The 14,273-nt window shown below is 38.1% G+C and overlaps 1 protein-coding gene across 4 annotated transcripts in view; it reads right to left on the bottom strand.

Annotated features, from left to right (window-relative positions):
* The window catches only part of DCAF1 (DDB1 and CUL4 associated factor 1), a 111,831-nt gene that overhangs the window by 79,796 nt on the left and 17,762 nt on the right, over positions 1-14,273 (bottom strand). Inside the window, exon 1 of one of the 4 annotated variants that reach the window (XM_051985691.1) lies at positions 1,902-3,604. The exons of the other annotated variants lie outside the window; for them this stretch is intronic. The gene's annotated coding sequence lies outside the window, so the exon portion shown is untranslated. Of the gene's footprint in view, positions 1-1,901; positions 3,605-14,273 lie in introns of those variants that run through there. 4 annotated transcript variants of the gene reach the window in all.

Genomic DNA, 14,273 nt, shown 5'->3' with positions numbered 1-14,273 from the left:
TGTTTTGCCTTATATAAAATCCAAATAATGGTAATTTTTAAAATAAGCAAAATAATACATATTTATAATTAATCTTTATTTTACAAGTTGTTTTACTTGGGATGAATTAGGGGCCCCAAATCACTAAAACCATGAAATCACCTAAAACCCACAAATTAAATCTCAACTTTAAAAATCCTTCTTATTTTCATTCATTGAATGGAATTCCATTCCATTGAATTCATTGAACTCGGGAATAAGTAGTTGTAAATTCAAAACATTTATAACTAATGTGACTATATTTGCCATAAAATTATTTTTTAATGATGGGGGGTGGGGGGAGATACATCAAGAGACAGTTACTGTGCCAGTAACTATTCCAAAACTGTAGAACATTAATTTTTTTTTATACCCTTGCCAAAGTAGAAGATTCTTTGCCTCTCTTACCCACACCATTCAAAAATTCCAATGCAAACTAAAACGAGTGAAGGCATTTCATTTCCAAACATCAAGTCTAGATCTTGACAGCATAAATATAAAGAAAAATACTCAAACTAAATTCCTTTTTAAATGAACATGGAATAAAACATTTTAACATCCAACAAACTAGAAAAAGAACAAAATTACAGGCTTGAGACAACCAATAAATGCTTCAACTATCATATAATAAAGACTAAAATAAGGGAAGCTGTCACTAACATAAATTCTTTAGTAAGAGCATCGTTCATTAATAATACCTCACTGAAAATTCAAGGCACCTGACAAAATGAGATGCAAACAATCACTCCTCCAAAACAACAACAACAAATTACAACGACTTGATCAATAAATTTTAAACTCAAGACTTCTTAGAGAAGCACAGGGAAAGAAAAATTGCCTTCAATTAGAAAATTGCTGGAGATTGCCAATTTCTAAGAAGGGTAGAACCCTAGAAGTCTGCGGGACCCGAGCAGGAGTACTTAGCTTGGGGTTTCGTTTGTTTCAATTCACATCAGTTTACCGAACTCTACCCACCTAAGCTCCCCAGCACTCCCAGCCCATCAGGAGGAGGAGAAGACAAGTAACCGGGAATCGCCGCCCTCGGCTCCTCCCCCGTCTCCTCCCCCAATCCTAGTCCAGGAGTGAGGCGGGACAGGGTCATGGAGGGGAGGGGAGGGGAAAACGTGGGAAGAGACAATCGGTCCCAACCAAGGGGATAGGAAACCGTGTGGGAGGCGGGTATAACTAGGAAAGGGGAGAAAATGGAACCCCCAACCCACATCACGTACACGCTAGGGAGGATTTCGAGGGAGGGGAGGGAAGAAACAATGCCCCTCCACTCCACCCCATAGGGGAAGAGAAGATGGGGCGGGGGGAGGGGAGGAGGAAGAGAACGGAGGGTGGGAAGATAGCAGGAAAGAGGAGGCAGGGAAGAGGTGAGAAAAAGAGTGATCAGGATAGGGAGAGAAAAAGGTTTACTCCCCGAGAGGAGAGGTTACTCCCCAAGAAGTTTTTTTTTTTTTTTTTTTGGGGGGGGGAGATCTCGGGAAGGAAAAGGAGAAGGTTGATCTGAGGGAAGAGAAGGAGTGCTGAGGCCCCGCCCCCACGAGGCAGGAGGGAAGACCGGCCCCAAGTGACACCGAGCCCCCGGCACCGGTTCCCCTCCGGCAGTGCAGGTGTCGCCCCTCCCCCCCGCTGCTGCTGCTGCTGCTGCTACTGCTGCTACTGCTGCTGCCGCCGCCGCCGCCGCCGCCCCGCGCGCGCTCCCTGACTCCCTCTCCCGCCCGCCCCGGGCGCGCGCCCCATCCCCTCCCCCGGCAATCCCCAGCCGTCAGCTTTACCTTCCCGGGGTCTCCCGCAGCACTCCCGACCCCCGCCGAGCAGTCTCCCCTCCCTCCCTCCCGCCCTTCTTTCCTCAGTGCCTCACTCCCTCAGTCACTCACACACACGGCGCGACCGCGGCTCCGAGCGGCCCACATATTACGCGTCACCCACGCTACGTGCCTTCGGCGCGCGCGCGCGCGCGGAGAAGAGATAAGCGCTTCCTCTTATCCCAGCGCCTGGAGGCTGCTGGGAAATGGAGTTCGGCTCTTCTCCCAGCAGGCCTTCCGGTTCCACTCCTTTCTCCGACCCTTTGACACGTAAGAGCGCTTTCTCGCCCATCACCGCACAGACCCAAGGGAATTGTAGTTTTGTGCAACCGAGGGGCGGGCTCTAGCTCGGGGTTAAAAATACTCCACCCACATCTCCAGAATGGTGAAATCCTGAATATAGATGGAATTCCCTAGTTCCTCACAGGATGTCAGAAAGAACCTCCCCCAAAAACGTGCTTCCAGTCCTGCTTCCAGCTCTGACTAAAGCTGTTCGATCCTGGCCACATCGTTTATCCTGTTTCGCCTTCAAGAGAATGAAAATAATACATGCATTCTAGATCTCACAAATTTGTAGTGAAAAAAATTTACCGGTGGAGCTGTGAATTGGCCGAATCATTCTGGAAAGCAATTTTGGAATTATGGAAAGGAAGGAAAGAAGGGAGGGAGGGAGAAAGGAGGGAAGGAAGGAATCGAGGGAGGGAAGAAGGAAGGAAGGAAAGAAGGAAAAAAAGAAAAAGAAAAAATTTAAAAGTTAGAAAAAAGAAAGAAAATGTCTCTGCTCTTCAACCTGGAGATCCCACTACTAGACCAGAAAGTCAAAGATAGAAAAGCCACAGCACCAAATTCCGTAGTATAGAAATTCAAATAAAGTTCATGTCCAACAACTACAGTTGTGGTGTGGCAAAAATGCACTGAATGTAATTGTTATAAGAAAGGAGAAACAGAAGAATTCAGAGAGGCAAAGATTGATGAATAAAATAAAGAGAACCAGAAAAAAGGAAAGTGGGAGGGAGAGAGGGAGGAGAGAAGGAAAGAAGGGAGAGAAAGAAGGAAAGGAGGAAGAGAAGGAAGAAAGGAGGGGAGAAGGAAAGAAGGAAGGAAGAAAGGAGGGAAGGAGAGAAGAAAGGAAGGAAAGAAAGAAGGAAGAGGTTGTAAATGTAATTATGACAGCATGGCCTAAAAGAAGAAAAAAGTTGCCTGCCTCCTTTCCTTGTAAAAGATAAGGACTATGAGTGTGGAACAGTTAGATTTTACTATCAAGTTAGTTAGTTTTGCTGAACTACTTTTAAATTTGGGGGGGTTTTGGTTACAGGGAAAAGTTTCTTGGGTAGGAGGATAGACAAAGAACATATCCAGAAATGAAGGTGAGATATAAAAAGAGAGGATATTAATAATTTCTTTTTTTAAGAAGAATAGGTCATACCTAACTGAGTTTCAATGGATAAATGATGGACAGAAACAGCTATACCCAAAGAAGGAACACTGGGAAACGAATGTGAACTATTTGCATTTTTGATTTTCTTCCCGAGTTATTTTTACCTTCTGAATCTAATTCTCCCTGTGCAACAAGAGAACTGTTCAGTTCTGCATACATATATTGTATCTAGGATATACTGCAACATATTTAACATATATAGGACTGCTTGCCATCTGGGGGGGGGGGTGGAGGGAGGGAGGGGAAAAATCGAAACATAAGCGAGTGCAAGGGATAATGTTGTAAAAAATTACCCTGGCATGGATTCTGTCAATACAAAGTTATTATTAAATAAAATAAAAAATTAAAAAAAAAAAGAAGAAGAAGAATAGGTCATTTTGTACTAATTTCATTAGTTAAAAAAATAAAAAATGTTCCCAGGCTGATAGATCTAGGAAAATACTGTAGATAAAGTCTCTTACTATGTTTTTTCAACAAAATTAAGAGATATAGCCTAGAGACCATAGTACAATTAGGTAGATTTAGAATTGGAAGAGTTATTAATACATTTGGAAGAATTGCACATATGTAACCTATATTGGCTTACTTGCTGTCTAGGGGAGGGGAAAGGAGGAGGGAGGGAGAAAATTTGGAACACAAGATTTTGCAAGGGTGGATATTGAAAACTATCTTTGCATGTATTTTTTAAAAAACAGAAGAATCATGAATGATTTGAAAGAAAATCTGTGGTAGAATGCCATAGGGTTATGTAGAAAATAGGCATTTACTAGCCATAATGGAAAACTGAGCAGAGTTACAAATGTGGTTCACTCTGCTGATCATGATAAAAGTAGAAAGTTCAGTGTCTGGGTACTATCTCATTTTGCGATATTGTGCCTTCATTGCCTTGCTGAAGTAGGCATGATTATTGGTGGTGTAGAATGAAGACTGGTTGACCTTTTCTGTTCTGTGATCTAGGGCCTCCTCCTTGCCATGTTGCTGAACTGATTGGAATGTCCAGGATACTAAGGGAACATACCATGCATCCACTGGTCTTCCTCATTTTCATGACAGCCTATTTATATTATTTTTTAATCATACATTTCATCAATGATATCTTTTATTCTGTTTCTTCTTTGAAATTTCTTATTCATTATATGTTGCAGCCTATTAACATACACTGTATTACAGGCTCATAGATTCATACCTCTGGAGCTAGAAGGAAATTCAAAGGCCATCCAATCTATATCCCTCTCTTTAATGATGTGACAACTATGTGGCATAGGAGATGGGTGTTCTGAGTCTGGTATCAGGAAGACAGGAGCTCAAATCTGTTCTTTAATATTTCCTACTTGTGATCCTAGCAAGTCATTTGCTTTTTGCCTCCATTTCCTCAACTGTAAAAGGGGATAAGAGCATTTATCTCCCAGAGTTATTGTGAGGAGCAGATGAGATAATATAAAGATGAAGAAACTAAAGCCTAGAAAATAGAGTGATTTGCTAAAGATCACACCGGTAGTAATGATTAGAGGTAAAGTCAGAATCAAGGTTCTTTAACTTTAAAGCTAGTATCCTTTTCCACTGCACTATGCTCACTCTCATTTTAAATTCCTCAGAGATGAGTATTTTATGCCTTTTGTTCACTTTATCTCTACAATATCTCACATCTGTTCCCTGCTCCTCACTCACACAGCTACCACCCAAGGTCAAGACCTCATCAACTGTTGCCTGGACAATTGTGATAACCTCCTATACTGCTCCCTGCCCCCAAGTTCCTCTCCACTTCACTCTATTCCTTGTGCAGATTCAAATAATTTTCCTAAAGCATAAGTCTGATCTTTATTAATTCCTTTGGTTTTCTATCATCTCTAAGTCTAGAATAAAATACAAACTCCTCTTTGACATTTAAAGACCTTCACAGCCTGACTCCCACTAACCTTTCAACCTTATTAATTATGTTATTTCCTTTCTGCACTTCTGCCTGGCCCAAATAGCCTGTGGTTTCTCTAACATTCTACCTCCCTTCCCTGTGCCTTTGTACAGGTTCCTCTCCCCCACATAGTCTCCCTCCCCATGTCTGGAATACACTCTTACCTCACCTCGGCATCATAGAACCCCCAGTTTTTTTCATATGCCTCCTATATTTTCTGATATTTTTTCTGCAACTCAGCCTCCTTCTCAAAAAGATTACCTTATACTTATTTGTATATATAGTTATATGCAAATGTCATCTCCATCTATAACATATAAACTCCCCATTTTTCTTTGTACCTCTAGCACCTCACACTTTGCCTGATATGCGATAAATGCTTGTGGATTGATAAACTGATTGAATTACAGTTACATAGTACCAGTGGAATATTGAAATTAAAAAGATAAGCCTTTAATTCTAAAAGAAAAATGAGGCAATTAAGGACTCTAAAATTTCCCAAAGACAATTTCTTTTCCTGTTTAATTTTAGACCCAATCCATCAACTTCTACTATCTATCCAAAACAGGAAGACAGATAGATGATAGATAGATACATAGATAATCTCTATAGGCTATTCATCTAACTGTATGTAAGCCTTAATATGGCTAATAAATCTTCTTCATATACTCGGTTTTTCCTGTGTTCATACTCAGAATATTTTGAGTGATAAAGGATCTCTTCCAATAGACTATACAATGGTCAGTATATCCCTGCTTTTTACTAGATATTTGTCATCAGAAGGTCATTAAAGCCATTTATTTTGCTTCCAAGGAGCCTCTCAAGAATCTTGAATAATTTTGATCTATGAATGTTACATACATACATGGTTGAAAGAAAGCCTTAAAGGTAGATTTTTCTCTTATCAAATCAAATGCTTTTAAAACATTCAACAAACAATAAAGTAGAAGTAAAGAAATCCTCTAACATGTGTTAAAAAATCCTTGCAGCAAATTTATACAATGTGGACCAGAGCAGAATATAGGCAAGCATATATGTGTTGAACTCTGCATCAATATGGATAATATTCATATCTACAAAATCCAGTCATATAGTTGAGTAATAGAAAGTGTTCAGTGGCATAACATCAGTTATGACTCTTGAGAGCTGACAAGCTAACTTCAGCATCCTTCCGGGTACAGAGGTGGGAGAGTCCAAGTAGTTCTCCTACTGTTGTTGTTGGTTCTTCTAATAGATAATTATAAAAAATAGTGACAGATCTGTTTCATTCATATCTATTTGTTATTCTCCCAGTTGGACAAGGAAATCTCCAAGGTTTAGATTTCTCTATGACAAAGGCACTCAGGATAATTTGGTTTAGGTGAATCTTATACCAAACTTACTATATACTTATTTTTTCCTCTATTTCTTTCCTATTTTCTGAGATTTTGCTGTTCATAATCATCTGTCACTTTCCTCCTAATATTTTTTGAATGAGTTTGTACTCTCAACCTGGATTGCCCTTCACTGCCATGAATCTCTTGAGTATTAAAGAAATTAAGTGACTCCAAACTGAAGTAGTTTTCAAGTTTTCTGCTTCTGCCTCTGGCAATTATATTAGCTAAACTTTGTTAGTAGTTAAACTTCTCTAATAAATCATAATCAAGGCAAAGTCTTTACTTTTATCCATTTTCATTTTCCAGAGTTTGTTTGAAGAGATCAATTTAAAGCAGATATAATTATATTTTATATTATTTTGTGTAAAGCTCCCTTCCCCTCTACCTATTCCTTTTTGCCCTGGAGAGATAGAGGTTTGTTTTCTGTCATGGATTGAGGAAGTTTTTCTCTGAAACCTCCCCTTTATATCTTATTATGTGTGTGTGTGTGTGTATATATATATATATATATATATATATGTTTATATATGAAATATATTTTTTCTTTTCATTTTGGTGTTGACTTTGATCTCTCCTTTAACCAGCTAAGGAAACAACTGAATACAGAAAGTTGCTTCTGAAAAGACTGCTTTGTTTGGAATGAATCACCTCCTGCTTCTGTGTTGCATGGTGGTCCATTTTCTGCGGACTTGTACAAACTTAGGTTTCAGTGATGAGAACTTTCCATAGTAATTTGCCCATTTCAGGCCAAAAATTTGGAAATTCTGAATTTTACTGAGGCCTGGGTTTTTAGTAGCTTACCACACTAACGTTCAAAGAACAAAATTGAAACTGAAGTAAAAAATATATATATATCTATATATATATATACACATATATATATATATATATCAGTCAGTGCAGAATGAGATCTTAAACTTCTTCCCCCATGTAATTTAAGACCCAAGCTCTTCCAGACTCTAAAATTTTGTAGTTAAATCATGAGTTCAGTCTCTCTTTTAGCTAGTGGGCGGGTAGTCCTGTATGGACCCTAGAAAGATGAATTTAAAGAGTTGAGTCCTTGTCTAGGATCCCAGCTTCCATTGCTCATCTCTGTATGCTGGGTTTGTAAGCTATATTCTCTCCTTATGATTCCTAGTTATGCCTTCTCTATAAGTAGGTCCCTAGTTGATCTGTCCTCAGACATTTTATGTCCTCCTATGGCTCCTAATGACAATTCATTACTCCTACTCCCATGTAAGAAACAAACCAAAAACCCAACTTTCTCTCCTGGTATTTTCATTAAGGGGAGGTTTCAGAGGAAAACTTCCTCAGTCCATGACGGAAAACAAACCTTTCTCTATCTCTCCAGGGCAAAAAGGAATAGGGAGAGAGAGAGCTTTACACAAACTATAAGTTCATGGTCCATTTCAATTTTTTTTTTTATTGCTTCCTCTTCTTGGTGAAAGTAAAGTATTGCTACTGTACAGGTGCCATGCTCTGCTAACCCAGGGTTTGAGGGAAGACAGGAAGGAAGGGAGGAGCAGTACCTGATAGGATGGGATTAACAGATGCTAGTCTCAATTTAACAAACTGGAGGAGATAAGGCCCTGGATCTGATCCTAAGGCTAAGTTCCAAGAGGGCAAAGAGAAATCAGAGCATAGTCCAAAGCACAGACTGTCTCCAATAATAGAGGCATAAATAGCAAGTCGAAAGCTCAGGGGGAATCTACAGGAAACAAAGTCAAGATAGCAAAACAAGATAATAGTAGAGCATTAAACCCTCTCTCTCCATCACTCAGCTAAAGACAAAACAGCTAAGGGCTCCCTTTGATTTCCTCCAAGCTTTGATTGCAAACGGTTTTTCCAACATAGCTTTCATCATTCCCTGCCTTGTCCCTAAATGTAGCTGAATATGGTAGATACGTGATTTCCTCAGGGTGAGTGTTCCCTCCATCTCAACAGATTGTAACAGATCCACATTACTTCATTCTATTTTATTTTTGTCTCGTTTTGTTTTCCTGAAATTTTATCCAATGTAATATTTTACTGAAATACTTTATTTGTGATGAAAGTCACAGTGATATAGAAAACTGAGTTGTTTATTGTTATTTTAACTGAGGCTGTCCATCCATTCTTCCACATCCATCCTGCACCTTCTCAGGTGAAATGTTTGAATGGAAATTGTAAAGTAAGATGATAATTGGCTTCAGAGTCAAAGAACATAGCTTTAATTCCCAACGTGCTACTTATTCTGTTACATTGTGTTATAAATTTTATTAATTTATTTCTCTTATGCCACTACTTATATCTAATTCATTGTTACTTATACTTACCAAGTATCTTTTTATTCTTTGATTTATTTGCCATTTTTAAGAAAATAGTGACAGTGAAGAAGTTCCTATAGGAAATAATCTATATCAAGGTAACTATTTAATTTCCCAAATACATCCAGTCTGACAGCCACAAACTCCTTAGTTCTATTTATTCTTTCTCTGCAAGGCTTGTTCAACATACTTCTACTAATACAAAAGGCGACCCATTTAATTTGAGGAATGTGTTTTATCCACCTTGTCTTTCTGGATTAGATCCAATATCTTTCATATTGCTTTGCATTTCACTGAAGAACTTGTAGTGTATTTAGTGTATTCCAGTATCTGATATGCCTGTACCTACTATGTGCCAGAGACTGTGCTAAACCCTGAAGATTACAGTAAGAGACAAAAAAAAACAAAAAACAGTGCCTGCCCCCAGGGAGCTCACAGACTAATAGGGGAAACAGCAAACAAACAGATATGCACAAACTATGTGCAAGATCAAGAGAAAATAATTAAGAGGAAAGGCACTAGAATTAGGAGGCATTGAGGAAGGCTTCCTATAGAATATGGAATTTTAGTTGAGATTTAAAGGAAGCCAGGGGAGTCAGGAGGCAGAGATGAGCAAGAACATTGAGTTTAGCCAGGGAAAACAAACAAACAAACAAACAAAAAAAACAGCCTAGTTTGTGCAATACTCAGATCATTGTCACTGGTGATTGAAGGGTATGTGTCAAGGAATAAAATATTAGAATTCTGGAAGGGGAAGAAGCTATTAGGCTATCAAGGGCTTTTAATGCCAAACAAGCATTTTTGTGTTTGATTTTGGTGGCAATAAGGGGTCACTGGAGAGTATTAATCGGGAGGAGGGGTGATATAGTCAGCCTCGTGCTTTAGGAAAATCACTTTGGTGACTGAATGGAAGATGGGTTGCTGTGCAGACTCACCAGCAAGCTATTGCAATAATCCAGGTATAAGATGATAAGGGTCTGTACCACAATAATGGCAGTGTTAGAGAGTGTTGTTGCAGAGATGAAATCTATAGACCCTAGCAACAGATTGGATATGAGCATTAAGAGATATAGTAAGGAATTAAAAATAATGCCAGCATTGTGAGTGTAAGGGACTGGGAGAATAGTATTGTCTTCTACAGTAATAGGGAAGTTAGGAGGAAGGAGTTTTTAAGGGAAAAGATAGTAAGTGCTGTTTCATTTAAATGTCTATTGGATATCTATTTGAAGATATCGGAAAGATATCTAGAGATTGGAGATTAGGAGAAAGGTTGGAGCAGGAGAGGTAGATCTGAGAATCATTAGCATAGAAATGGTAATTAAATCTATAGGAGTTGACGAGATCACCAAGAGAAGTAGATTAGAGGGAAAAGAGAAGAGGGTCCAGAACAGAATTCTGTGGGATACAGATGGCTAACAAATGTGATCTGGGAGAGGCTCCAGCAAAAGAAACTAAGAAAATCTCAATAAACTAATCCTTCTTTTGTTTGGATTTGGAACCAAGTTAGTTGGCTTAATTTGGAGAACTTTTCTTTGAGGTCTTAAAACTCCTCTACTTCTTCATCCTCTCTAATGTATGGTATCTTATGAGATATAATTATTCTTATAGTAATCTATGTGTTTGTATTAAACATGAGTCCTAGAAGAAGAGTTGACTAAATATCTCCAAAAATGATATTTATTATTTACTTTGTATACATAATAAAACCAATTCCATCAATGTTCTTTGGCGAGGGGGGGGGAGGGGGGAAGGAAGAGAAAGGGGAATTCTCCAAAAAGGAGCTCTTATTTATCCATCTTTTATAACTCCTAATTTCATTCTCAACAGAATCATTATATGGGTAAGAGGGAAGGCAACTCAGTAGCTCAGTGGATAGAGCACCAGCCAGAATCAGAAAGATCTGAGTTCAAATGTCACCTCAGACATTTATTAGCTGTTGTGACCCTGGGCCGAAATCACTTAACCCTGATTTCCTCAAAATACAAATATAAAAAAATTAAAATTAAGAAAAGAATGGTGATATGGATACATTCTAGTTTCAAGGGTAATGTGTCAAGTTGGTATTTGTACAGAGAACACACATTGAGAGCATTATAAGATTAGATTTTTATAACTCTTTTGTCTGTATTTTCTACCTCAACTTTCAGTTTGGAAGTAGAAAGGGGCCACACAGGACTAGGGGCCATTTTCTATTTTGAACCATTTTCTGAAGTTCAATGGCCCAAACTCTTGATAAAGAGCTTTTCTTCATCTGACTAGGATGTTCTACCAACCTCAGGAAATACAGTTTGTTAATGGCCTATAGAAGGGATGAGGAATCTCTAGCCTTCAGATGTTAGAAAGTCTATAAAATCATTTGCTTAAAAAAACTACAGGTGATGATGAGCTGAAAGCTAGGTACAACAACCTCCCACTGCTTGAATTCTGTAAGTTGATCATTTTATATGGCCCACCAATGATGTTATAAATATCCAAATGGCTTTTGGCAGAAAAAAGTTTCCCCAGCCCTGGCCTATCCTCAAAGCTTCTCTATCTTGTTGGGTTCTGTCAGAGCTTTTTACCCCAATGAAACAGTCTTCCAAGAGCCAGAGGCCCCTCCATTCATTTCACAAAGGGGAATCAATGACTAGAGGCAGCTAAATGGTACAGTGGACCAGGTCCAGAGAACTGGACCTGAAATCAGGAAGTCAAATGTGACCTCAGACACTTATTATCAGTGTAACTCTGAGCAGGTCCCTTAATTTTTGTCTGCCTCTTCTGTAAAATGGGGATAAGAAAAGCACCTACCTTCTAGGGTTATTGTGAAGATAACACAATATTTGCAAAGTATTTAGTAAGCCTATATAAATGCTAGCTATCATTATTTGACTATACAAAGTTATAAGCCATAGATCTATAATAGAATAATAGCTCTACAGAAAGAAGTGGCCAGTCAGCCCAATTCCTTCATATTTTGGGGTAAAATTATTAAATTTTTGGTAATTTTTAAATGTTTTGATTTTTTTTTTAAATTTACACTAAAATACAACATGAGGAAAGAAAAAGAATTACTATGTACACAGCAAACCAAAAGAGACAACTTAATATAAAACCATAAGTTTCCATTTCAAGAAAACATATAATAAATAAACGTTGTTTTCAAAGCTGTCCAGCTTTTCCCAGCTTCCTTGCTTTTGGTTCTAGCTGTGTACTTTTTAACTCTATTTTTTCCTTCCCCCCCATATATAAGTTACACATAAACATCAATATAGATACATGTGCAAATATATTTATAAATATAAACATATAAACACATATACTCTCTTAAATGTATATGTAAGACCATATTATGCTTAATTCCTCCCCTCATCTGTTTCTCTAGAGGTACCTTCCTTGGTATAGCTAAGTCTTTTCATGTTTCTAAATCAACCAATTCATCATTTCCTACACCATAGGAAACATTTCTTCAACTCCCCATTTTATAAAGGAGGAAATAGCAGCCAAAGAGAATTATTAAAGGTCACTCAGGTCAAAAGTCTCAGAGACAAGAAATGAATGTAAGACTTCTGATACGACTGCTCATTCCATCTACACTGGAAAAGATTGCCAGGCAAGAAGTCAAGAAAACTAAGTAACAGCCTGGGATTTGCTGTTGATTCTTTACCTTGCACAAGTCAATTTATTTCCTGGATCTCTGTTTTCTGACAAAATGTCACTCATCCAAATTCACTTAACTAATAAGTATGAGGTACAGAATGCAATGATTATTTTGTAAGTGGGGAAACAGTCAGAGGGAAACAAAGCAATCAAACTTTGCCACCTATCCACTGAGTGACCCCTAGAATGTCATGTGTTCGCTCTAGATTTTAGTCCCCCCCCCCAAAAGGAGGCTGTTGGGGTGAAATTGAAAAAGATCTCATGACAGCTCAGACATTCCTTATTCTATCATTGATTTTTCCCCCTTAGCTTTGGGGTGAGCAAATCTCTCAGATAATAGGAGTCCAAGCTTCCTAGTTTGAGTTAATGCCTCTAGAACCAAGTCTTGCCTCATATATGATAGGTGCCCAATAAGGATCTGGTTTACCAATTTGGGAGATTCTCAGTGATATCTGACTTAGAAAGCATTGTTTCAAAATAGTCCCTGTGGTTTTTGCTCCACTGGGATTTTTGACCCTTTAAAACAGTCAAATATAATGAATAGAGAGCCAATGAAGGGGCCAAAACAATCAAAAAGGCAACAATTCATAGAGGTGTGGTTTAAAGTCTTATCTTTTCCTACAAAAGCAGTGAATTCAGGAACCATTATAGTTCAATGGACTATATGCCCAATTTAGCATATTAGAATTTAAAGAAAACTCTGAACTTATATAGCTCAATCCACTCATTTTATGAATGGGAAATAGGCTTGGATCACTTTTATATTGCCTATCTTACTGTTGATGTGTGTGTCTCCTCTCTTCTCTGAGCATCTGTGTTCTTCTCTGTAAAGCAGGGATAAGGGTATTTGTACTATCTACTCTGGGCTTGTTTTGGAGATCCAGGAAGAAAAGGAATGAGAAAACACTGTATAAATTACATTTATCATTATTGTTATTCAAATCAACAAACATTTATTAAATAAATACTTACTGTATGTTGGGCAGAGATATAATATGGTAATAATATAACAATTCAATATCACTTGATATATTTTGTTATTCAGTCATTTCAGTCACGTCTAACTCTTCATGACTTCTTCTGAGGTTTTCTTGGCAAAGATACTAGAATGGTTTGCCATTTTCTTCTCCAGCTTATTTTATAACTGAGAGAACTGAAACAATCAGGATGCTCAGGGTCACACAACTAGTAGGTGTCTAAGAACTAGATTCCTGACTCCAGGCCTAGTGCTCTCTATTCTCTATCCACTGCACCACCTAGCTGACATGACATGACATAGTCTAACATACAGATAGAAGGCTGGCTTTGATATTAGGAGGGCCTAAGCTCAAGCACTATTAGTTGTATGATATTGGGCAAGTCATTTAAGTTCTTGCATCTGTGAAATTATTATAACTTCTTGCCCATTAAGCTCACTTTGGGGGTTGGATGGGGGAAGTTTTGAAGAAGAAGAAGGATAGCTAGCTTTTATATAGCATTTATTATTAATAAGGCACTGTGCTAAGCACTTAACAAATATTACCTCATTTGATTCTCCCAATAACCATGGGAACTAGGTGCTATTATTATCTCCATTTTGAAATTAAGGAAACTGAAACAAAAAAGAATTAAGTGCACCTGGTTACATATAACTATGTGAACATATATGTGTGTGTAAATATATATACATATATATGTGTATGTATATAAAAGTTTAGGTTTTCTGATTCGAGGCCCAATGCTCATTGCTCAATCAATTATGCGCCTAGTTGCCTAATAAAATGAGACAACAAAGTAAAA

Source organism: Antechinus flavipes, chromosome 1, assembly GCF_016432865.1.
Source record: "Antechinus flavipes isolate AdamAnt ecotype Samford, QLD, Australia chromosome 1, AdamAnt_v2, whole genome shotgun sequence".
Classification (NCBI taxonomy): domain Eukaryota; kingdom Metazoa; phylum Chordata; class Mammalia; order Dasyuromorphia; family Dasyuridae; genus Antechinus; species Antechinus flavipes.
The sequence above is the reverse complement of the archived record's forward strand: the minus strand, read 5'-3'. Positions and strand labels throughout refer to the sequence as shown.